Source organism: Geotrypetes seraphini, chromosome 13 (assembly GCF_902459505.1).
Source record: "Geotrypetes seraphini chromosome 13, aGeoSer1.1, whole genome shotgun sequence".
NCBI classification, from domain to species: domain Eukaryota; kingdom Metazoa; phylum Chordata; class Amphibia; order Gymnophiona; family Dermophiidae; genus Geotrypetes; species Geotrypetes seraphini.
Window position 1 is genome coordinate 32,295,015 of NC_047096.1, and position 25,193 is coordinate 32,320,207.

Consider the following 25,193-nt stretch of genomic DNA (forward strand, 5'->3'; position numbering starts at 1 on the left):
ACAACACAAGCACAACAGCTGTGCCCATTAAAAATAAACCCAGCTGATTCAGAGCTTCTCTTGCTGACTCCAGAGCCAGACAGGGGAAGCCCTGAATCAAATGAGCTGGCAGCCACTGTTCTCCCCACTGGGCAGAGAGAGAGAACCAGCAGCTGCATGCAGGGGAAATCCAAACGTCTGGTAACGCTAATTATAGAACAGACCTAACCCATTATCATACCATAACAGAAAAAAAAAAGACATAGTACACTTTCACCTTCCACTCACCGCCCCCAGCCCCCAGGTCTCTGATCCAATTGCCAGGTTAAAAAAATGTGGGTTTTTTTTTTTTTTTTTTTAAATTGTGTATAATTTTTAAAAAGGTCATTTCTGTTCAAATATCTTTTGATAAAACATTTCAGAGGGTGGGGGCAATCCCACATGAAGGCACTTTGGGACATGTAGTATTCCCATCTGACACTAGCTACTGGTTGTAAACACGTTCTATAATCTTGTAAAGATCTCAGCACTCTTAACATATTAGACCAGGGCTGCCCGAGTCCGGTCCTTGAGATCTACTGGCAGGCCAGGTTTTCTGGATAGCCACAATGAACATGCAAGAGAGAGATTTGCATACCAAGAAGGCAGTGCAGGCAAATCTCTCACATGCATATTCATGGCGGGTATCCAGAAAACTGGCTTGCCAGTAGCTCTCGAGGACCGGCCTTGGGCAGCCCTGCACTAGACCTATTCTATAAGGTCGTGTGTAAGTGCAAGGGGAGCATACATGTGGTCAGCTGGCCTCAGTCATACTTGCTGAAGAACTGCTACAAGGTATAATTTTCTTCTAAACTTCCTGATTGTGATATTTATTTATTTAATTTGTTTTCTATGCCAATGGTTCCCAACCCTGTTCCTGGAGGACCACCAGGCCAATCGGGTTTTCAGGATAGCCCTAATGAATATGCTTGGAGCAGATTTGCCTGCCTGTCACCTTCCATTCTATGCATATCTCTCTCATTGCATATTCATTAGGATCTAACCCGAAAACCGATTGGCCTGCTGGTCCTCCAGGACAGGATTGGGAACCACTGTTCTATGCTATTGTCCCCAAAGAGCTTACAGGTTACAGGTTAAACATTAACATATTTATATAGTTAACAGGTTATAATTTGACATAATTTACAGAACAAGAATTTACAATACAAAGTCTGTATCCTAACTTGATACACAACCTAGGGGGTCTAATACAACAAATATTGAGTTTCCAGGCTACAATTTGCCTAGTTATATTTATCAATACATTGTCTTTTTCAATACAAGTTTTTATCCTAATGTGACCCATATTGGGATATAGCACCAATATATAATTCTTCTGGAATCCCTTGGTCATGGGCAGATAATGGCTATTACTCCCTCCTTTTTTGTGGAGGAGTAATAGCCTGCTAAAACCTGATAGCTATACTAGATATAATATATGTCCCATAGGCCAGTGGTTCCCAACCCTGTCCTGGAGGAACACCAGGCCAATTGGGTTTTCAGGCTAGCCCTAATGAATATGCATGAAGCAAATTTGCATGCCTATCACTTCCATCATATGCAAATCTCTCTCATGCATATTCATTAGGGCTAGCCTGAAAACCCGATTGGCCTGGTGTTCCTCCAGGACAGGGTTGGGAATCACTGCCTTAGGCTATCATTTGGGTCCTTTTATTAAGGCATGCTAACTGATTTAGTGCACAGTAAATGTATTATATTCTATGGGCGCCATTATATTCATTATATTCTATGGGCGCCTTAGCATTTAGCATGGGCTAAATCAGTTAGCACACCTTATCTTTAAGCCAGGTATTAGTAATCCAGAATATATCCCAGTTTTATCTGTGAGGTCTTTGAGTATGATGCCTTTATTATTTGCTGATCTGGCTTTTATGAGGGTGATAGAGCATCTACCAGCAGTACCTCTAATATATAGCAAGGGAACGTAATGGATACCAGATGCAACAATGTATAGCAACAGCCTCCAGGAATACATTTTGTTAAAATATAGCAGAGCATAAAATAGGCATTTTTATTTGATTCTATAGGAATCTCTTTTTGGAAAAGTAAATTGAATTTATGGCTTTCAGTGAAGCTCTCTCAGTTACATTGTGAACCCCTCTATGTTAACAGAAAACTGCTGACGGGGCTAGCATGCAGACGTTACACGCAATTGGAAGAATTATGATGACTTACTCTTACTTTTTTGGTTGGGCAAACTTATGTTGCAGTTACAAATCTGAAAGAATGCTGAATTTTTGGGGATATTGTAATGCACTTTAGAAGGGTGTGGAGCCGTTGACATCATTTGTTGAATCACATTAGTTGTCATGTACCTTTTTCTTTCTTAGTTAATTCCTTACACATCCAGGGTGGGAGGGAGGGAGGTGGGAAGCATCATTATTTCTTGTATTTAGTTTATTGAAATTCTATATGTGGTTATACTTTTATGGATGAATGGGAGGAAGGGGGAGGGGAAATGATTGTTTTTCAGAATGTTTGTATATTTAAAGTGCTTTTCCTGATTCGTTTATGTTTAAAATTTTTGCAATGCACTGTTAATATTTGAAAATTAACAAATATTAAAAAAATAAGAAAACTGCTGTGTAAATTTAATAATGCAATAATTGCCGCAATCATCCCAAGACATGTGAAGAGTAATTCTGGAAAGTACTGATAAATAAACTGTGGGCCCTAAAGTTTTACTGGCTGGGCCCTAAAGTGGCTGACTTGGTTAAAAACTGTTTAAGTGGAAGGACATAGGATGTAATATTGATAGTATAATATACATTATAATATTGATAGTATAATATACATTATTACTGTTATAAGTTAAGAAGGGATTCATAATTCTTTATTGTAATAATTCTGATGTTAATAATGTATTTTCATATAGTTTTTCTGATTTTTCAAATGTATACATTTTAAAGTTCAAAATATCAATAAAGAAAGTTAAAAAAAAAAAGAAGATAGTGCTGAGCAGAACTTGTTCTGAGGGAAAGGATGCTATCAGTGGTATAGTACAAGGATCTCGTTTTAAACATCTTTCTTTATTTTATTTTTGAGTTATTTATATACCACCTAACTTAGTAAATGATGGCAGATAAAGACCTGAATGGCCCATCCAGTCTGCCCAAACATTCACTCTCTATAATTTAATGATTTATGTAAATTGTTCTTTTTTCTTAGATATTTTGTGGGCCAGAAACCACAGCTCTGCCTGGTACTGTGCGTCCTTCTGGAGTCTCTGTCAAAGCTCACTCCAGCTCATCTAAACCATCCCAGCCCATCCTTAACTGAATGGCCATGTATGTGACACAGACCATACAAGTCTGCCCAGTACTGGCCTTAGTTCTTATTCCTCAGTGCTCTACTCGAATTCTAAGATCTTCAAATCAAAATCTCTTGTTGATTCCGTCAATAAAAGAATTTTATTACACACGCAAAATAAACTTCACAGTAACTGCCCCGACATTGTGGAACTCCCTTCCACAACCAATTCGTGACGAACAAAACCTAGACAAATTTAAGAAAAACTTAAAAACTTTCTTATTTCGAGATGCATTCTCTTCCACTTAATATCTATCCTCTCAATCTTTTTTCTATCTAATTTTACTCTTTTAAACATTCAATATATCTTATCCCCATCCAGCATGTTTTTTCCTAATCCCTCTTTCTCCTTTTCTTACTTATAATGTAACTTTACCCATCCATTCCCTCCTCCTCACTGTCAAGTCTGTCCTCGTTATTGTCGTTAATGTTCACTATACATTATTTAATTTATTTAATATCTTTTGTTTTTTATTTTTTCTCAATTGTTTCTACTCTTACCTGTAAATTTTTTAAATCCAATGTAAACCGTCCAGATATTTGCTTGATGGTCGGTATATTAAAATCTAATAAACTTGAAACTTGAAACTTCTTCAATATATATCATTATTTTCTGGTTAGAGATCCTTTGTGTTCATCCCATGCTTTTTTTTTTTTAACTCTGTCACCGTTTTCCTCTCCACCACCTCTCTCGGGAGCGCATTCCAGGCATCAACCACCCTCTCCGTAATCTTCATATCTCTGTATCTAGTATCTATCGTATGTACTAGCTAGCTCAGCTTGTTGTGAACCGCCTAGAACTTTTTTGGTATGGTGGTATATAAGAATAAAATTATTATTATTATTATTAACATTACTCTTCAGTCTACCACTACCTATCAATGGAGATTATCTATGCTGTTTACATTCAGGTACTCAAGCATTTTTCCCTATCTGTCACAGCAGCGGGCTCACAATCTATCTAGTGAAGCTTGATAAATGGTCCAGAAATTGACAACTAAAATTGAATGCTACAAAAATACAGGGTCATTGCACTAGGGTTGTAAAATCTAAGGGAACTGTATAGTATATAGAGGATGAAGTATTTTATGAAAGAACAGTGTGATTTGGGGATGATCGCATCTGATCCACGTTTCCAACTTTATTTCCAGTTTGATATACCGACCATCAAACAAATATGGCAACAAAATGACCGGACAAAGACAAAGATATGGACAAAGTTGATATAATAGGATCTGGGGAAGGGGAAGAATCCAAATTACATCAAAGTCAAAATAAAAGTAAAGGGGAGGTAAGAAGGGGATGGGGGGGGGATCGCTTCATGAAAGCGATTCTCTTTAACCGTTAAAGATGAAAGGAAAAAGGATCATATCCTGGGTTTTGGTATGCGTCTTGAAATAAAAAGTTTTTTTAGTTTGATTTTGAATTTGTCAAGTAAGTTTTCTGATCCAGAGGGAGGGGGCTGTGACGGAGAAGACAGTGTTTCGAGTGTAGAAAAAGTTCTTTGAGTGATGGAATAGTCAGCAGATTTTGATAATCTTAAAGTGGCAAAACAAGTAGAAAAGGTGACAGTCAAAGCCTAGAAAGGATGCTTGGGTGCATAGAAAAGAGGAATGGCCAGTAGGAAAAAAAAAAAAAAGAAATAATAGAGGTATGATATAAGTTTACAGTGAGGCCCCATTTAGAACATTGTGTACAATTTTGGAGGTTGCACCTTAAAAAAGATATAAACAGGATGGAGTGAGTCTAGAGGGCAGTTACAAAATTGGTCAGTGATCTCTGTCATTAAGCGTACGGGGACATACTGCAGAAGAAAGGGGATATGATAGAGGCATTTTAAATATCTTCGTAGCGTTAAAGTACAGGAGGTAAGCCCTTTTCAAATGAAGGAAAACTCCAAAATGAGAGGTCATAGGATGAAATTAAGAAATTAGAGGCTCAGGAGTAATCTAAGGGTGGTAGATGCAAGGAATAGTCTCCCAGTGGAGGCAGTGGAGACAAGTATTGAATCTGAATTTAAGAAAGCATGGGGCAGGCATAGATATCTTAGGGACAGGTGGCAATAGAGGATGAGCCATGTGATCCTTATCTGCTGTCATATTTCTATGTTTCTATCTAAAGGCTACACACTGATTATATGAATAAATATACAGTTGACTCTGCTTAAGTGTACGCCCTTCGGACCGGGTCTCCACGTGCACTTAAACAGAGTGTGCGCTTAATAGGAATGGAGGGGGGGGGGGGAGGAGAGGAGGGAGGCTGTAGTTAAGCCAGCTCAGTTTAAATATTGTGCGTGGGCTGCTAGAGCCTAAAGTATATGAAAGCTATGGCCTATAGCTTGAGTGGAAACGGAGCACTCACTTTCCCAGCTGTCCCAAGCTTAAGCTGCTGTATGAAGCCTAGCCATTCCCAGTCAGAATGTGATTGCATTTAACCGGAGTGAACATAACGTGAAAGAATAGAGGTTGGTCCTATGGCATCAGTGCGCATAAGCGGATTGTGTGCTTATCCAAATTGCAAATATCCGTCCATTGACTTTAATGTACAAAAAACGGGACCGTGGGTAGAAGGCTGTGGATAACCGAAGCGTGCGCTTAACCGACGTGTACTTAGGTAGAGTCGACTGTAATACAGTAATGGCGTACACTATATGAGCACAGGCAGGTTCCCTGGAGTCTTGAAGAGCTTGCATGTCTCTCATTATTGAAAAAGTAGTCATGAAACAGCAATCTCTATTGGTAGGACCATAGGTGGAAAGCTCCTGCTCTTCTTTGAGCAGTAGGTTCCAACGTATGGTCCCAGGGCCGCATGCGGCCCCCAAAGTCTTTGGTTGTGGTCCTGAAACAGTTAGCTGAAATATTCCAAAAGTCCTGCAAATCTGTTAATTTCAATCTTGCAGCCTTGGATGGTGCATTAATTATCTGAAAAAAGGATTTCCTTAGGCCAGGTGTGGATGAAGGTCAGCCTGAGGCAGGTAAACATAGAACAAAGAAACATGATGGCAGATAAAGGCCAAATGGCCCATCTAGTCTGCCCATCCGCAGTAACCATTATTTCTTTCTCTCTCCGAGCAATCCCACGTGCCTATCCCAGGCCCTTTTGAATTCAGACACAGTCTCTGTCTCCACCACCTCTTCCGGGAGACTGTTCCATGCATCTACCACCCTTTCTGTAAAAAAGTATTTTGTTAGATTACTCCGGAGCCTATCACCTCTTAACTTCATCCTATGCCCTCTCATTGCAGAGTTTCCTTTCAAATGAAAGAGACTCGACTCATGCACATTTACATAAAGTAGGTATTTAAACGTCTCTATCATATCTTCCCTCTCCCGCCTTCCTTCAAAGTATACAGATTGAGATCTTTAAGTCTGTCCTCATACACCTTAGGATGAAGACCACATACCATTTTAGTAGCCTTCTTCTGGACCGACTCTATCCTTTTTATATCTTTTTGAAGGTACGGGCCTCTAGAATTGTACTACAGTGCCTGCGCCATATGTACAAATAGCTATAGGACAGGTCAAAGGTCAGGATTCACATTTAGATGCATGTATACTGCAGTGGTATGACAAAGCTAGAAAAACCATGAAACACTTGCATTCAGAGAATTGTAAAAAACCATGCCAAAGTTCTGCTAAAACACAGAAGAGCACATGATGAAAAAAACATCATGCACTCTTCTGTGATGTATTTAATTAGTAGGGGCTTAAATGTGTAAGCTTGAAATCTTATGGTGGCCTAAAGGGCTTTCTCATATTCACATTGTGGCCCTTTATGTGAACAAGCTTGGAGACCACTGCTTATAACGAAGAGTACTGCAAGAGTGGGGTTCTTCTGCCCTGAAGAGGAAGGGAGGGTGGGGAGGAGAACAAGGTTCTTCTGCACATCCATCTTGGGCCCAGGTCTACTCAAAATTGGGCATCTGGCTATCCCACTAGAAAAATGGTGTTATAGCATGTCAATTTTTTTCTTTATTTTCATTTGATCGTTGAATAGAGGCTCATAAACTTTTCTAGTACAGCATGTGAAACATATCAGTCAATACACTTAAAGAGGTGACAGAAAGCACGGTTTAAACTGAGAGGAGATCCTGCCTGAGAACATTAATTTTATGCTGTGTAGCCACTACATATCTTGATGCTCTAAGTTATCCTCTGGTTAGCTTTTATGGTAGAGCATAGATTGGAACCTGCTGTACATCATAGAAGCTAAGGATGAACCATCCCAAAGAGTCAGATTTACTGCCACAAAGACTGAGACTGAAGGCCAGAGAGTGAGATATTTCAGATGACATGCCCAAGGTATAAATCTAGAAAGATGTAACTGCAATATTGCTTTGCAAATGATATTTGCATTTCTTTGATGATTCGAAGGATGCAGATAGGGTGTAGGCAATATGGATAAATTCTGTGGGAGGAAAGTTACCCTCCACTCACTGACTAAGAGTATGTGTATAGTTTTCAGAGCATGTGTATTTGTAGGTACAGGGAAAAGGGGGTAGGGAGAGGAAATATGGAGAAAGGTGTGCTCAGATTTCTTCCTACTGATGAGGCCACTGGCTTTTCTTCTTTTCGAATTACCTCTGATCAGGATCAGTGCATTGACAGTGGGAGAAGTGGCTCAGAGCGTGTGAGAGTGAGACAGTCTTCAACACATTGTAACAGGCTCCTAATGAGTGACGTTCAGAATGAAAATCCACAGGTGGTAAGGGGAAGGAAAATCTCCCTCCAAGAATCAAGAGTGGGAAGGGAATAGGACATATTTCTATACTATTGCCTCCTGAGGTCTCTGATCTCTGTATTTCCTCTGAATATCTACTTATTGTATTTCGCTGAATGTCCAGCACTCTTGATTGTAAACTGCCTAGAAGTCACAAGATTGTGGCGGTATAGAAGAATAAAGTTATTATTATTATTCCCTGATCTTCCTTTTCTTTTTTAAAATATCTTTATTCATTTTAAAGCCAAAAATAAGTGCAACATATTATACAATTTAAATTTTGATGGGGAGATACTATATATTCCTCTGTGATATTACTTAATTAAATATCAAATTATCACAGCTCTTAAACCGTTCATAAAATACTGTGCAATACACTTTACATGATCTTAAATATAATAATTTGTGAAATGCTCAGACCCTACACCCCGTGATTTGGTGATAACTCCAAACTGGGGTTCATAAGGGGACCATCATAGCTTTCACCGTCCCCATAAACCAACCATACCAGAAAAGCTCAAATTAATACTAATTATCTAATGCTCTACAGGAATACTGTTAAGAGTAATTCTTCGATAACTTATCTGGAAATGGAGGTATTGTTGATTGTCCAGTCTGGGGTTCAGGACAATCAACAATACCTCCGGTTTAAGAGCTGTGATAATTTGATATTCAACATATTATACAAACATTTTACACTTTAACAGCACTTATATTTTAGGACAAATAAGATATATCATCCCCCCCTTTCTACATATCCAACAATTGCACTCAAATTAAAAGTATTTCCCCATCCTGGACATAGAAACATAGAAACATAGAAAGATGACGGCAGATAAGGGCCATATAGCCCATCAAGTCTGCCCACACTATTTACCCACTCTGGACATGTATGATCTTTCTAATGTCTCATACTACTATTACTTATCATGTCTATAGCATTGCTAGACATATGCTCAAACATTAAAACATTCAATAGACAGTCCCTGCTCAGTAGAGTTTAAAGTTTAGTCAACGGACAAACAGGACAAATAGGAGATTAGGAAGTTTCTCAGACAGGCATGGGAGCTTTAGAAGCTTGCGGGGTTAGGAGTTAAAAGCAACCTTGAGGAAGTGGGTTTTTAGCTTAGATTTGAATACTGCCAGGGACAGAGCTTAATGTACTGACTCATGTTAATAGAAAGCTCATGCAGGAAGACAGGCCACAGCCAAGTCTGTGAGTGTGCGCTCTGGCTTATAGGTCCCATGCTGGATTTCGATATTATCACTGACACTGAAAGGTAGTTGGCCTCGGACCACATGTCTGGGGCTGAGGACCTTCACAGCCCCCTTTTTACGTGGACTTCCCTACACTGCTTGGGCAAAACTTACACCAGCAGGTTCGGTGCTTAAATCTGGTCTCTTCTGATCACTCCGAGGGCAGTTCTATAAAAATTGCTCAAATTTGGCTGCTAAGATGCAGAGCACTGAGGGGTTCTTTTATTAAGGCATGTTAAACCGATTTAGCGCATGCTAAATAATAAGGCAACCATTATATTCTATGGGTGCCTTAGCATTTAGCACGCGCTAATCTTTAGCGTGCGCTAAATCGGTTAGCACACCTTAATCAAAGGACCCTTGAGTGCAAATTCAATAATAGTATCTGGGTACCCAGATTCTGTTATAGAATAGGTCATTGACCTCCAACATTTTTCATGTAAAGGGCTGCAGTATGAATCTATGAGGGACACCAAAAGATTACAAGTAGAGAATGACACGGTGACAAAATTCATCACCGTTTCCGTCCCCGCGGATAACCGCGGGAAATAATCCCATGTCATTTTTTAGTGTCTATTTCAGCCTCAGTCCTTCTACACCAGCATTCTTCAAAGCAAAGCTTGCGGCTCAGTGGTTGTGGCCATTCATATTCTGATTCTTCCCTCTCTCCTTAAAGAATGACATGAAGATGGTTTACCGCGGTTATCCGCGGGGACGGGAACGGTGATGAATTTTGTCACCGTGTCATTCTCTAATTTCAAGCTTATACATACTGCTAATTTTATAAACCACCTTGACCTGCTTGTTCAGACTGAGTATTAAACATTAAAAATTAATACTAAAATTGATTCTACAACACTTCAGCGATAAATTTTAAAGCCTCGCTTTATTTTGGATTGTCAACAGTAGTAAATTCCATAAATGAGACGCTTGAGTAACACACTTAAGAGATTGTTTGTAGTTACTATATCAAGTTTGTTAAGACTGAAATTAATGCATTTACAGGATTTGAAGAACATTTTAGCCAACTGTTTGAGAGCTGCTACGGAGAACTTCGGGGGTTCCGAACTCGGAACCTTGAAGGTGGAAGATTGGAAAATCTGGTTATGGTGTTCTCCTTTGAGGTTGCAATGTGTCTAAATCTAATCTAATCTAAACCTTAGGTTTGTATACCGCACCATCTCCGCAAGCGTAGAGCTCGGCACGGTTTACAGGGTTAGGATAGAAAGGAACTCCAATGAAGGGTTATAGGAAAGGAACTAAGAGGGTATTGAGGGGCCAGGGTACCAGAGAGAGGGGGAGGTGTTACATTTTTGAAAATAAGGTTGATAATAAGCGAGATAATAATAATAATAATAATTTTATTCTTGTATACCGCCATACCCAAAAAGTTCTAGGCGGTTCACATTCATTAATTACAGTCCGCGGTGATACACGGATTTACAATATATTGACAAAATTACAAATTTACACAAATTACAAAATATTGACAAAATTACAAATTTACAGAGTTGTAACGAAGTTACAGAACTGTCAAAACTACAAAATTACAGAATTGTAATAAAAAATTACAAGCGATGAAGAGGGGGGGGGCGAGAGGAAAAAACTATAACTGAGATTTAGCAGGGGTAGTGGTAAGACAGAAGGAAGGGTTGGTACGCGCTAGCGAGTGTGAGATCAAGTGTGGAGGGGGGGAGAGTGGGAAGGGGGAGAAGCCGGTGGCAAATGGGATTGAGATCCCTGTTCACGGAAGAGGTGCGTTTTGAGGAGTTTTCTAAAACTAAGGTAAGAGGGGGCCTCGAGTATTATTTGGGCAAGCCAAGGGTTCAGCTTAGCCGCCTGGTAAGCAAAGGTTTTGTTGAGAAATCTATTGAAGTGGCATAATTTTATGGGTGGGAAGGCGAACAGCTGGGTTCTACGTGATTTCTTGTTGGTGAGATTCAGCGTGAAATGGTGATTGAGGTAACTCGGTAATAAGCCAAAAACTGTTTTGTAGCAGAAGCAGGCGAATTTGAATATGACTCTGGATTCGAAAGGGAGCCAGTGCAGTTGGTGGTAGAAAGGCGTGATGTGGTCCCATTTGTTCAGGCCGAATATGAGGCGGACGGCAGTGTTCTGGATCAATTTTAGTCTCCTCATGGTTTTCTTTGTGGAGCACAAGTAAATGACATTGCAATAGGGGATAGGGGAGATAGGGGAGCCCAGGCTTGTTGCAGCTCCTGAAGACACTTGATAGCAAAACACTGTTCTGTGTCAGGCTGGACTGCTACTATGCATGAGAAACGGTTATGAACTGACAAGCATGGACATGTACGTTTGAAACTGGAAGATCATTTTCTCTCATTTTCATTCAGCCAGCTTGGACGTTGGTAGTAAAGCAGGCACTTTGTTCTTCGGATGATAGCAAGCAATGTATTGGACATTGTATGAGGTTGGGTAATTGTGTATGGGTGGGGGGGGTCTCTTATTTAAAGACTTCATTAAAACTCATTTTTTAAAACAAATATTTGACACTGAAGTAGATAATGAGGGAAGGATACACTAGCAAAATTGCAGATTACAATCCTTAATTATATAGGACCAAATTCTATAAATGGCACCAAAAAAAAATCAGTGCCCAAAAAACCCATACTACATGCTATTCTGTAAAAGGCGCTCAAAGTTAGGCACTGTTTATAGACTAGCACTTAGCACCAGGATCTGCGTCTAATTTTAGGTATGAGGTTTTACACCAACTAAACTCTAGTATAAATCTTTGCACGTAATTTTGGTGCAGATCCCCCTTATTCTATAACAGTATGCAAAAATTGTAGGAATGCCCCAATTCACCCATGACCCTCCCATGGGAAATACTTTTAAAACCAACAGGAGGAAATATTTTTTTCACTCAAAGAATAGTGAAGCTCTGGAACGCAGCCAGAGGATGTAGTAACAGCGGTTAAGTTAGTTGGTTTAAAAAAAAAAAGATTTGGACATGTTCTTGGAGGAAAAGTCTATAATCTGCTATTGAGACAGAAATGGTGGAGCAACTGCTTGTCCTGGGATTGGTAGCATGGAATGTAGCTACTCTTTGGGAATCTATATGGAATCTTGCTACTCTTTGGGTTTCCGGAATGTTGCTTCTGTTTGGGTTTTTGCCAGGTACTTTTTGGCCACTGTGGAAGCAGGATACTGGGCTAGAAGAACCACTGGTCTGACTCAGTATGGCTATTCTTATGGCTGCATCCCCTTTTGGAAACCACACGTAAAATTTATGTTTGGATCCTGGCAACTATAAATTCATGCATAAATTTTACCAAATGCCAATTAGTGCCGATAATTGATTATTAGCACCTAATTATCAACGCTAATTGACTTGTTATTCAATTAAAATGTGCATGGTAAACTGGGTGGTCACCATATATAGAATTAGGCCATTATTGTATTTTGGTATGATCGATTCTTGGATTCTTGTTTTATGCTTTTCTATTGGAACTTTATGAAGTTCTGTGGGGCGTTGTTGTTTTTTTTAAATATTGTATACTTTTTTATGTAAACTGCTGTGTTCGATCAAAGTCAAATAGTATATCAAATTTTAATAGATATAAACATGAACATAATAAATTAACGCTGGCTTTTACTAAACCGCGTTGGAGGCTTCTACCACGGGCTGGCGAGGTAAATGCTCTGATGCTCATAGATTTCCTATGAGCATTGGCGAATTTACCTCAGCAGCCCGTGGTAGAAACCTCTACTGAAGCTTTGCAATAGGATCCCTAAAGCTAAATAGTATGAAAATTTCATTTTAAGCACTCAGCAGACGTCATCTGAAAGTAATAAAGCAGACATGTAGCTGATTAGTTTTGAAAAATGATAGCAATAGCTCTGGTCCCGGTTAACCACAAGAAAAAAAATAATCAGAATTTTCTTGTCTTTTTCCTCTGTAAACTGTTCTGCACAGCATTACAGTGAGATGGAAGGAAATCAATCTTGGCTGTGCACTGGCAACAGGAGCTCCGTGGAATCGGATCCAGTTGGGGAGGAGATTCTACAGACAGAGCAATCCTTTTGTGCTGGGAACCAAAAGTCTCAATTCTGGGTAAGGAAGAAGGGAGATGATCACTGTGGGACCCTTTTATTAAAATGCATTAGGGCCCCTTTTATCACGCTGTGCTAGAAGTTTTCTGTTTTTTTTTAATATTCTTTATTCATTTTCAAAATTACATTAAGTGTTAAATATATTCATTCACATTAACAATAAATACAACACTTACAAACAATCATGGGTACATTACATAAATTCTTATCCCTTCCCCTTTCCCATCCCTCCCACCCATATATTCCATTATCATATAAAACATATAATAATAATATTCCCCCCTTCCTACCCCTTAAATTGATAAATATAAGGGAAACAATTTCAATTAATCTTTACAATATTTTGTGCTAGAGGTTTTTAGTGTGAGCGGGCTTAGGATGTTAAAGCTTGCTTTAGTGTGCAATAGCAATCAATACACAAATGTGACAACTGTTTTTGAGGAATTTTTTGTTAAAACATCTTTGTAATAGCTGCAACAAAATAAATAACTGTAAGATAGCCTTGCTTGGCTACAAGTATCTGTAGCAAAAGGAATAGTACTTGACATGGCTGTGTTTCAGCAGTGATCCCTTACAGCAGGGGTGCCCAATAGGTCGATCGCGATCGACCGGTAGCTCGCCAAGGCAAAGTGAGTCGATCATCCAGGACTCACTTTGCCTTGGCGATCTATCGGGCCGATCAATCTTTCTCTCCCGACGTCAATTCTGCCGTCGGAGAGGAAGTTCGGGCTAGCCAATCGCTGCCTGGCTGGGCGGAACTTCCTCTCCAACGGCAGAATTGACGTCGGGGAGAGGAAGATTGATCGGCCCGAAGCAGAGAGAGCATGGGGCATCGGCGGCGGCGGCTTTGGGGCCTGTTATCCATTGGTGGCGTTTGGATCCTGTTCCCCGATGGCAGCGGCAGTGGCAAGTGGCAGTGGCTTGGAGAAGGGCAGGGAGAAAGAAAGAAAGGGGGCAGGCAGGGAAACAGAAGGAAAGAAGAGAAACAGAAAAAAGAAAGGGGGCATGAAGAGAGAAAGAAAGAAAGGGCAGGGAGAGAGGAAGAAAAAGTTGGGGCAGGGAATGAGGTTTGGAGGAGAGGAAGCATACAGGCTGAAAGAAAGATTGGATGCACAGTCAGAAGAAGAAAGTGCAACCAGAGACTCATGAAATCACCAGACAAGGTAGGAAAAATGATTTTATTTTAAATTTAGTGATCAAAATATGTCTGAATTTATATCTGCTGTCTATATTTTACAATATGGTCCCCTTTTACTAAACCGCATTAGTGGTTTTTAGCGCAGGGAGCCTATGAGCATCGAGAGCAGTGCTGGGCATTCAGCGCAGCTCCCTGTGCTAAAAAATGCTATTGTGGTTTAGTAAAAAGGGAGGGGGTGGGTATTTGTCTATTTTTGTATGGTTGTTACTGAGGTGACAGTGCATAGAGTCATCTGCTTTGACCTCTTTGAAAAAACCCCGGAATAGGAATAATTAACAATTCTATGCGTACAGTGTGCGTTGTGTTTTTTTAAAATTTTATTGTTGGTAGATCATTTTAACTTGGTCATTTTAAAAGTAGCTCGCGAGTCAAAAAAGTATGGGCACCCCTGCCTTACAGGATCCCCCGTTCACTGCGGTCTATTAGTCCAAAGCTCATAATAGTCCCCTTTTTGAAAGTTATTGGGGCACAACGACACAATATATTCTCAGTGATGGTGCTGCAGCTTTGGAACGCTATGCCACAATATTTAAGAGAGGAAAACGATTTGGTCCATTTTAAAAGTTATTTAAAAGCACTTTTTTTTTTCTCTTGCTTTTTCTTCTCTTTCTTTTTCCCCGTCCTATTGTTTTTTTCACCATATATGTCTCTCCTCTGAACTTTAAAAAAACACTAAATTGTAGTTCTGTTCCCTCTCACCTTTTGTATTAGTTGGTCTGTATGGCCAGTTGTCTACCCCATTATTTTAAATTTGAAATTGTGTGAACAAATATTTATTTATATTTTTTATCAATTTTTGTATCTCGCTTAGTAAAACTAAATAAGTGATTCACCAAAGTCAAATAAAACTTGAAACTTGAACAATCTAATAGGTTGTATCACACAACTTTTCATGAAAATTAATGCTGGCAAACTCTTTAACTTTTATAGGAAGGTGCATCTGAATGAGCAGGATGGGTCAGAGGGAAAGGCCCAGTACAGCCTAGAGGCAGCCTGTGAGTTTGTCACTGGCGCTGCAGCATAGAAGACTTGCTTACTGGAAAAGTACACCAGGGGTTGAACTGGAGAATGAGACATAGTTGCAGGCAGGGCCTAGAAGGGAAGGAGAGACACTGGACCATGTGGTGGGGGGAGGACATAGCTGTGAGGGTGCCCTTAGAGGCCCCCAGGCCCCTCCTTTAGGTTCTGGCATTCTTAAATTGTAGAGACAGCTGGATGGGGAAGAGAAACACTGGATGGGTCAGAGAGAAAGAGAGGGAGAAAGAGAAATGCTGAATGTGGAAGAGAGACACAGAGAGACATTGGTGGAGAGAGAGGGAGAGCGAGATGCTGAATTTTAAAAATAATGCACAAAATCCAAAAAATGTGAAAATCTGCACTGACCCAATCCCCAAGCAGTCTTGATTTTTAGACTGCTCTCTCTCTACATATATATAGTATACTCCATATGTTCCTCATTACTCTGGCTCTCTGGAGATTTTGTGAGGTGTGCACAAAACTTTGCATTAACAGCATTTCTTGCTAAGAAGCATAACTAGGCAGGGCTTGGGCAGAGAAGGGGAAATTCAAAGTTAGCCTGGGACCACTTAATGCCTTCTAAATAGGAGGTGTTAAAGGACCCTCTTACTAAGCTGTGCTAACCACAAGCTAAAAAATGTTCTCATTTTTTGAGGGGTGTGTGTCATGGGTGGAGATTGGGTGTTACTGTGCTTTTCAATTTGTGCATCTACAAAATGGATATTGTAAGTGCTCAAGCAGTAATTTAAAAAAATAGGCATGTGCTAATGACAATAGTGCACGGCCATTAATGTAAACAATAGAAAAAGGACATTTTTATGGCTTCAGTAATTTTTTTGGCTTCAGTAAAAATGACCTTAGCGTGTGGAAAAGATCTGCATAAGGGCACACTAAAGCCTAGATTCACTAACCTTCTGATCCGTGAGCGATTGGAGGCAGGCCGATCGATTCAACCAACCATCTTCATGCAAATGGTGGCGATCGGAGGCACGCCTCCAACTGACTGCGTGGATCAGATTAAGTTGGGGAGAGCCTTGACAGTAGTGACAGGAGAAGCATCCTCCTGTCACTGCTGTCAGGACTTCTGCTGGCTTTTTATTTTTATTTTTTTCATTTTTTTATTGAGCTGCAAAATATCAGGCCTATAAAAAAAATGAAAAAAAGCCTCCCCCTACATGACATAGTGCCCCCAACACCCCAGCCGCTTCACCCGACGCTATCCTACCCGCTTGCGTGAATATGGCAGGAGGGATGCCAACTCCCTCCTGCCACCAAACAACTGCAACCATCCTGACTGGCCCGCCCCTAGCCTGGCCTGGCCCGACCCAACCCGGTCCGACCTGACACCTCCCTGTACCTAAAAGTTGGGAGCAGGAAGGATGCTAAGTCTCTCTTGCTCCTTAGGCCTCCAGTGCTGTCTTTGGGAGCAGGAGGAACTGCAAAGTCCTCCTCCTCCATGACGCAACGCGAATGTGGCTTTAAGCCCAGCCTCGGTGTATCATGTACGGGGAGGAGCCTAAGGCCCTGATTGGCTAAGGTGCCTCACGCTCCTCTCTTGGGAGAGGCCTGAGGTACCTGAGCCAATCAGGGACTTCCTTAGGGTTGAGCCATAATGAAGTCTCTGATTGGCTATTGCTTTTGCGTCTGAGCCAATCAGGGCCTTGGGCTCCTCCTCATGCATCACATGATGCACCGGACGGGGCCTAAGGCCCACATTCGCATTGCATCATGGAAGCATGTAGATTTCCACAGCGTTACGGCTTTACATTCATCGCTTAATCCACATGCCTGCATTTAGGACTACATAGGGACCCCTGAAGAAGACTATATTGTCGAAACACGGAACGTGTTGGGTCCAGATGTTTTCCAGAGGTTCAGGCCCTAGACATTTTTATGTGGATTATTTATTTTATTTATTTTTTGAATAAAGCCTTCATCTTGGACATCGACTCTCCACAATTTTTTTTTTCTTTGAGGCAGTGGTTCTAACCACTAGGCCATTCCTCCTCCTTCTAACAACACTGTCCTGATGTATTACGGGATCTACAGCACTGATTTCAATGGACAAAATTTGGGACTACATAGTCACATTGGTTTGGGATGTAAGTTCAAAAGCAGAAATAAACAAGTCTCCCTCCCAGAACCAGGACATTTTGCAGCTTAGCATGCATAATTGTCCACAAACTGCATGCTCCCCTCTATTCTTACTGTGTGTTTGTTTGTTTGTTTGTTTTTCTGTTCTGATAAAATGAAAATCACATCAAAACGTGCAAATGACATTTATCAGCTCATAGTTATATATACAGCAGTGGACAGATGGTTTTGGAAATTGATTGCATGGCCTCTCAGGACAGGATAAGTGTGAAATACCATTTTGAGATAAATTATAACTCCCTGAGGACCTGTGCAAAGTGGCAGCTTTATTTATTTATATCTTGGTGTAGTTACTGACCTGAACTGAACTTCACTAGGGGGCCTGAAATAAATTTAAGTGCTCCATACAACACAGACTAAGCTCTTTTGCATCATTAGCTGACACCTTCCTGATCTTGTCTCTGTGTGGACTGTGTTTATATTCTATAAGGAGTCATTTGAGGCTTGATCAGTTTCAAAGTGATATCTTTTGGGGGGTTCAAAGCAAGTTAATCTTCACAGTGCAGGTTAAGCTCTGGGGAGGTTGTATTTGTTGCATAGTACAGGTTACTTTCCCCTTTCACCAAGCCTTTGTTTTATATGGAGGGGAGGTGGGGAGGTTGTACCGGTGTCAGGTCAAAAGCGCGCCGGGACAAAGGTGCGCGCAGACAATTGAGCGCAGTGCGGAGGTTCGCGCCGCAGAAAATTACTGTTTTTAGGGCTCCGACGGGGGTGTGTGGGGGGGAACCCCCCACTTTACTTAATAGAGATCGCGCCGCGTTGTGGGGGCGTTGTGGGGGGTTTGGGGGGTTGTAACCCCCCACATTTTACTGAAAACTTAACTTTTTCCCTGTTTTTAGGGAAAAAGTTAAGTTTACAGTAAAATGTGGAGGGTTACAACCCCCCAAACCCCCCACAATGCCGGCGCGATCTCTATTAAGTAAACTGGGGGGGGGGCTCCCCAACAAAAGCCCCCCGTCGGAGCCCCTAAAAACTGTAATTTTCTGCGGCGCGCGCCTTTGTCTTTCGCGGGGTTGTCTATGAACTGGTTGTACCTGCTGTGTTTTCATGCCTTTGTTTTAATTTTTGTATCTGTCATAGAGTTCTCCAGTGTTTCTTAGGGTAAGCTCAAGTCATTTCACAGCTGTTATGAGCTGATGTTTTACATTCTTGATATCTATGAGTATCTTCTTGCTTTTTAGGGATCTGCTCTGTTTATTCCAATCCTTTTGAATTGCAGGACATTTTTTTGCCCCACCACCACCTTCGGGAGGGCTTTCCAAACATCCACTACTCTTCCATGAAGAAATATCTCCTGGCGTTGCTTTGATTCTACCTCCTCGTAGTCTCATATTACTAGGGTTACCAGTCATCCGGATTTATCTAGACATGTCCTCTGTTTTTAGAGGGCTGCCCAGGCGTCCAGATAGCTTTTTAATACTCGGCACTTCCCGGTGGGAGGTTGCTGCCTGCGTTGGCATCAGCTCTCTCTCTGATGTCACTTCCGTGATCCCGTGCCTAGGAAGTGATGTCAAAGGGCGAGCCAACACTGATGTGGGTACGCTGCTCATGCCGGAGAAGTTAAAAAAAGTAAGGGGAAAGGGAAGGGGGCACGCAAGCGGCAGGGGTGGGCGTCGCTCACTCTTACTATGTCATTGTACTCTACATGTCCTCATTGCTATCTTCATCAGATCCGAGAATCATTTTCCTCTTCATATTTTCCCATACCTCAGATGTTTTTTGAACATATTTATGGGCATGTACTGTAAATTTTGGCTGTTTCCTTCAAATTTTTGTATTGCTTTAAGTATAGCGGTATCTATTTTCCACTGAGAGTATTTTCTATTGAGAGCTCTTACTGCTGGCCCTTTAATGAAATTCGATCTGAGTTAGTAGGTCACATGACAGCAGTGATGTGGCTGGTTCTTACTACACTATGTTTAAAAGACGCTGGGGCGCCATTTTTCACCCTACCCCACAAGACTCTAAGCCTTACTAACACGTAAGGCAAGTTTATGAATTTTATTATTTGATAATGCTTACGCTAAGATCCTCTTGCTGAGTAGGTTTATGTGCTTTTCTCTACAGAGTCCTGAAGAAACGATCGGCAGATCGTGAAACGCTGGCCACCATTGGCTTTGATGGATTTAGAGAGAAATAGCAGCTACCTTAATATAAAGATAAGTGCTGCTTTTTTTGGCATTATCATATGAAGTTTAACATAGGGGGTTTCCGCCGATGATAGAAAGCTGCAGGGGAGTTAAAAACAATTTGAGCTCCCTTGCTTAACTTCAGAGCAACGTTTGCTCTGTAGCATCTGAGGCGTTTCCCCCCTCTCCCCCCCCCCCTTTTTGCTACATTGGGTTGTAGTGTGATGTCTAATAGAGGGGTAAAATTTTGAGTATTTTTGCCACCTGTGCATAATTAACTGGAGTTATCATTTGATTTATTTGTATGTTTTCCCCCTGTTCCTCTATTTGTTGTTTTGTTGATGGTTTCCTTCCCTTACATAACTGGGTTAGGATGCAAAAAGACTAGGGGCTCCTTTTATCAAGCTGCGCTAGCGGGGTTAACGCGCGCGACTTTTCATCACGCGTTAACCCCTGCGCTGGCCAAAAACTACCGCCTGCTCAAGAGGAGGCGGTAGCGGCTAGCGCGGCCGGCGGTTTAGCGTGCGCTATTACGCGCGTTAAACCACTAGCGCGGCTTGATAAAAGGAGCCCTAGAGGTCCATTGTGTCTACCCTCCCTCTTTACATAGTAATCCAGGGTACGGTAAAAAAAAAAAAAAAGAGTGTCTGCATTTGTAGCCGGTTCTGCTGCGATGAAAAAAATATCTTTCATGATTAGAAAGATGGCAAATTGATTGACTGTCTAACTAGCTGCCATGCAATTCAATGGTGCTTTCTTATTGTAATAAATAACAGCTGAAAGAAACATTGCCCTGCAGTGAAACTGTGCAATATTTCAGAAGTACTACTGTCTGCAGTACTCAGTCTATTGGAAAGAATGCCTTCCTAGCCAAGCTCTTTTGATATTTTTCCAGCAGTCTCCCCGTTCTCAGAACTATATGTAGCCCCCCTCTTCTGGGTGCAAACTGGTAGAGGGAGCTCACGGGGATCTAGGACTCGAGGTAAAGACCTAATTCAAAGGAGATAGTGCAGTTCTGTAATGGTGTTCCAACAAAAAAAATGCTTACTTAATGAATGGTTCTCTAACATAAACACGTGGAAGTAGTTCCAGAGAGGTACAGTCTTTCAGAGCCAGATGGGTTATTTTCCTCTATCCACACATCTCTAGGAAAATATTTTTTCCTCACTATGGATGGGCTCCTTTTGAACCTTTTTGAACTCAGTTCCCAAGGACTCATATGGTATCTCACATAGAAGCCAACTCTGTAGATACCAGTGAATCAGTGGCATAGCCAGACAGCCAATTTTGGGCGGACCTGAGCTCAAAGTGGGCGGACATCTATCTCTTTCCCATCTTTCCCACCCCTCAAGCTTGTACAGTGGCCTCTCTTTTTCTTTCCCTTTCCCCCAGCCCGTGCAGCACTCTATCTCCCTCCCTTCCCAGCCCCCCACCCCATGCAGCAGATTTTCTCTGTCTGTTCCTCTCTTCCCACCCTCAACCTGTGCAGCAGATTATCTCTTTCCCTTCCTTCCCATCCCACAGCCCAAGCAGAAGATTCTCTCTCTCCCCCTTCCTTCCCACCCCCACCAACACATGCAGGAAATTATGTCTCTCCCTCCCCCCCTTACCTTATGTACCATTTCTTCCAGTTGCTGTAAGTGGTTCCTACATGCTGCTGACAACTGACCCAGAAGCCTTCTGTCACTTCCGGCACTCCCAATGTTGAGTAAGCTTCTTCATTATGTTCAGGGAGAGGTAAATTTTATTGTTGATACATTGCCACTTCTGATATCATAAACTTCAAGACATGGGGAAAGCCACTGCTTGCCCTGGATTGGTAGCATGGAATGTTGCTACTCTTTGGGTTTTTGCCAGGTACTAGTGACCTGGATTGGCCACCATGAGGATGGGCTACTGGGATAGATGGGCCATTGGTCTGACCCAAGGCTTTTCTTATGGTCTCTCTTCTCCTTCTCTGGAATCCAGCAAACTCCTAGAACAAACACTGGGCCTGAGGAGTCTGAGCAAATCAGGGCCTTTCAGATATTCACTCAAAGGGTTCTCATAATCATGATGTAAACCTAACCCTAGAAGTAAGTGAATCTTTTAAGTGTAGTAGAGGGGTCCCACACTCCCCTCAAAAAGACAAAATAGTATTCTGTCAGGGCGGTGCACAATTTGACATGCGTGCAATGTCAGGGTACAATTGTCAGTGTGCCATTGTCCTGCACACATTTGACGGGTCACCGAGACTTTGGGGATCTCCCAGGATAAAAAAACCCCCAACAAAAATCCCTTACTTCTTCCCTGTGTCCTCCTGACTCCATAATGAATGAACTACTCCAGAACCCACGAGCATGCTACTCACTAGTTCACTCCATTCTGCCACACCGCCTCAAGAAGTGGCTCTAAATCTTTGTGGCCACTCTCCTTTCCCTCAGGATTGTAACTCATGTGGGAGGAGTTCATGATCTAGTTCAGCGTTGCCCAACATCGGTCCTTGAGGGCTGCAATCCAGTCAGGTTTTCAGGATTTCCCTAATGAATTTGCATGAGATCTATTTGCATGCACTGCTTCCATTGTATGCAAATAGATCTCATGCATATTCATTTGAGAAATCCTGAAAATCTCACCTGGCGGGGCCAAGGTTGGACACCCGTGGTCTAGTCCATTCTACACTATTTACTGTATTTATTTAAAAAATTTCTATCCTGCTTATATTCTTAGCGGGTAACAAATGATACACTAATCTCTGTTGTCCTTGCTGTGTGTTGGGAGAAGCCCAGATCTAGTAAAAGGAGCAAATCCAGGAATGTCCCAGAATCCTCATCTTGGAACTGAGTAACTTAACATCTCTAGACTCATCTATCCTTAAATAACGTCTTAGAGAATATAAACACAGTCCAAACAGAGACATGATCTGGAATTTGTCAGCAAATGATGCAATAAAAGCTTAGCCTAAGTGTTGAATGGAACACTTAAATTCATAAGAGAGAATCTGCTCTGGGGAGCTTAAACATAGTCAAAACACACAGCCAAATCATAAGCATCAGCAATTTCATTTGTTACAGTAAACATGGTTAAAATGAAAACTATGAACAGAGGGACCCAGGGTTTAAGATTCAAAAGCAAAAAGAAAAAGATTTAAGGTGGGATTCAAATTTGGCATGAGAGACTGCACAATGCACCAACTCAGAAAAAGATATTTAAGTAGCTGTAGAAAATGCAATCCAGTGTATTGCAGCTTCTAAAAAAGCAAGTCGAATGTAGGGATTATTTGAAGAGGAATGGAGAAAGAATATCATTATACCTCTGCACACGTCTCTAGTCACTGTTCCACTAAGCTTTATGGGAGTCCTCTAACTGTACTTCTGCCAGTAGCGGGTGGTGTTTCAGTTTTGTGTTTTCAGTTACTAAGGACAGACAGGTTCCATGGAGTTCTGCAATAGAGAATGACACGGTGACAAAATTAATCACCGTTCCCGTCCCCGTAGATAACCGCGGGAAACCATCTTCATGTCATTCTTTAAGGAGAGAGGAAAGAATCAGAGTATAATTGGCCACAACCACTGACCCGCAAGCTTTGCTTTGAAGAATGCTGGTGTAGAAGGACTGAGGTTGAGATAGACACTAAAGAATGACAGTCTCTGGTATCCAGAGCAGATATTGTGATGTCATAATGCCTCATTCCAAAAGTGCCTAAGAGCCAATCACATCAGTGATGTCACAATGGCTTCATTATCCTTGGCTCACATAAGAATCAGAGTATGAATGGCCACAGCCACTGACCCGCAAGCTTTGCTTTGAAGAATGCTGGTGTAGAAGGACCGAGGTTGAAATAGACACTAGAAAATGACATGGGATTATTTCCCGCGGTTATCCACGGGGACGGGAACGGTGATGAATTTTGTCACCGTGTCATTCTCTATTCTGCAACACTTGCCTGTCTCTCATTCTTGAAAACCCCGTACTGGCATAGGAGGACTTCTGCTCAGCTTAGAGGAGATAATGGCTCTAGTGCAGTGGTCTTCATTAATTTTTAAGCTGGAGCCATTTTGGATTCTAATGAGCTGAAGGAAAGCCACCAAATATCTTCCCATGTGGATCCAGGACACTGCTGACTAGAGTGTGTCAATGACATCCATCCCCACAGCCCACCTTCAAACTGCATTGGGGTGCATCCTCAATGGTTGTGAGCATTTACAAATACATTTTTTTTTGTCTATTGAGATATGCCTTATCCTTCAAGCATGCATTCCTTCCCCCCTTTCTGTCATAAGCCTGGGTAGAGAAGCAATTAAAAAAAAAAACCCCAAACAGAACAAAACCAAAAACAGAAAGACAATGAGGGCTGCCTTTGGCCCCCAGGCCTTGCACTGAAGAACACTACTGTACAAGGGGTCGCTGAAAAGTTCTTAGCCCAACCGAGAAGAGAATGATGTGGAGCCATGAAATTTACAAATTATTCCACACGTTTCTTGACACTTTTCATTTCAGTGATATGAAATGAAATGAAAAGTGTCAAGAGACGTGTGGAATAACTTGTAAGTTTCATGGCTTCACATCATTCTCTTCTCGGTTGGGCTGAGAACTTTTCAGTGGCCCCTCGTAGTGTGTCAGCACCCTGGGTATTTTGGGCAATGCTGACTGCCCCATCATAAAAAGGAAAAGGTTCAGAGAAGGGCACCAAAAATAGGGCTTAGGGCTTTTTTGCTTGGAGGACTGAGAGGGGATATGATAGAAGTTAATAAAATTGTAGGTGGAGGTGGAGCAGTTAAACCAACACTTAAACAAGAGGATATTCCACAAAATTAACAACCAAAGTTCCGGGTTTTGAAAAGCCGTCCGGACACCGGGATATGTCCTCTAAAAAGTGGACATGTCCGGGTAAATCCAGACATGATAACCCTAGATTGTGAGCCCACCAGGACAGACAGTCAAAAAATGCTTGCGTACCTGAATAAATTCATGTAAACTATTCTGAGCTCCCCTGGGAGAACTGTATAGACTAGTGAATAAATAAATGCAAATTACCGTATTTGCCGGCGTATAAGACGACTTTTCAGTACCTTAAAATCCTCCCCAAGTCGGGGGTCGTATTATACGCCGGGTACTGTTTAGAGAGCTGCATGGGGACGCCCCTAGGGTCGCGGGGATCCCGTGGGGACGCCCCCTAGGGTCGCGGGGATCCCATGGGGACGCCTCCGAGGGTCGCGGGGCTCCTGCGGGGCTGGATGCTCAGTCTTCTGGATGTACGCGGCTCTTCTTCTCCCTACCTTCTCTGCTTGCAGCACAGAGCCGAACGGAAGTCT

The 25,193-nt window shown here is 41.7% G+C and overlaps 1 long non-coding RNA gene across 2 annotated transcripts in view; it reads left to right on the top strand.

Moving 5' to 3' along the window:
- The window catches only part of LOC117347788, a 47,484-nt gene extending 24,166 nt beyond the window's left edge, over nt 1-23,318 (top strand). The window contains exons 2-4 of one of the 2 annotated variants that reach the window (XR_004536834.1): nt 4,500-4,639; nt 13,265-13,402; nt 19,838-23,318. This is a non-coding gene — a long non-coding RNA (uncharacterized LOC117347788). The remainder of the gene's footprint in view (nt 1-4,499; nt 4,640-13,264; nt 13,403-19,837) is intronic. The other variant, XR_004536835.1, reaches the window with a different exon arrangement.
- The last annotated feature ends 1,875 nt before the right edge of the window (nt 23,319-25,193 follow it).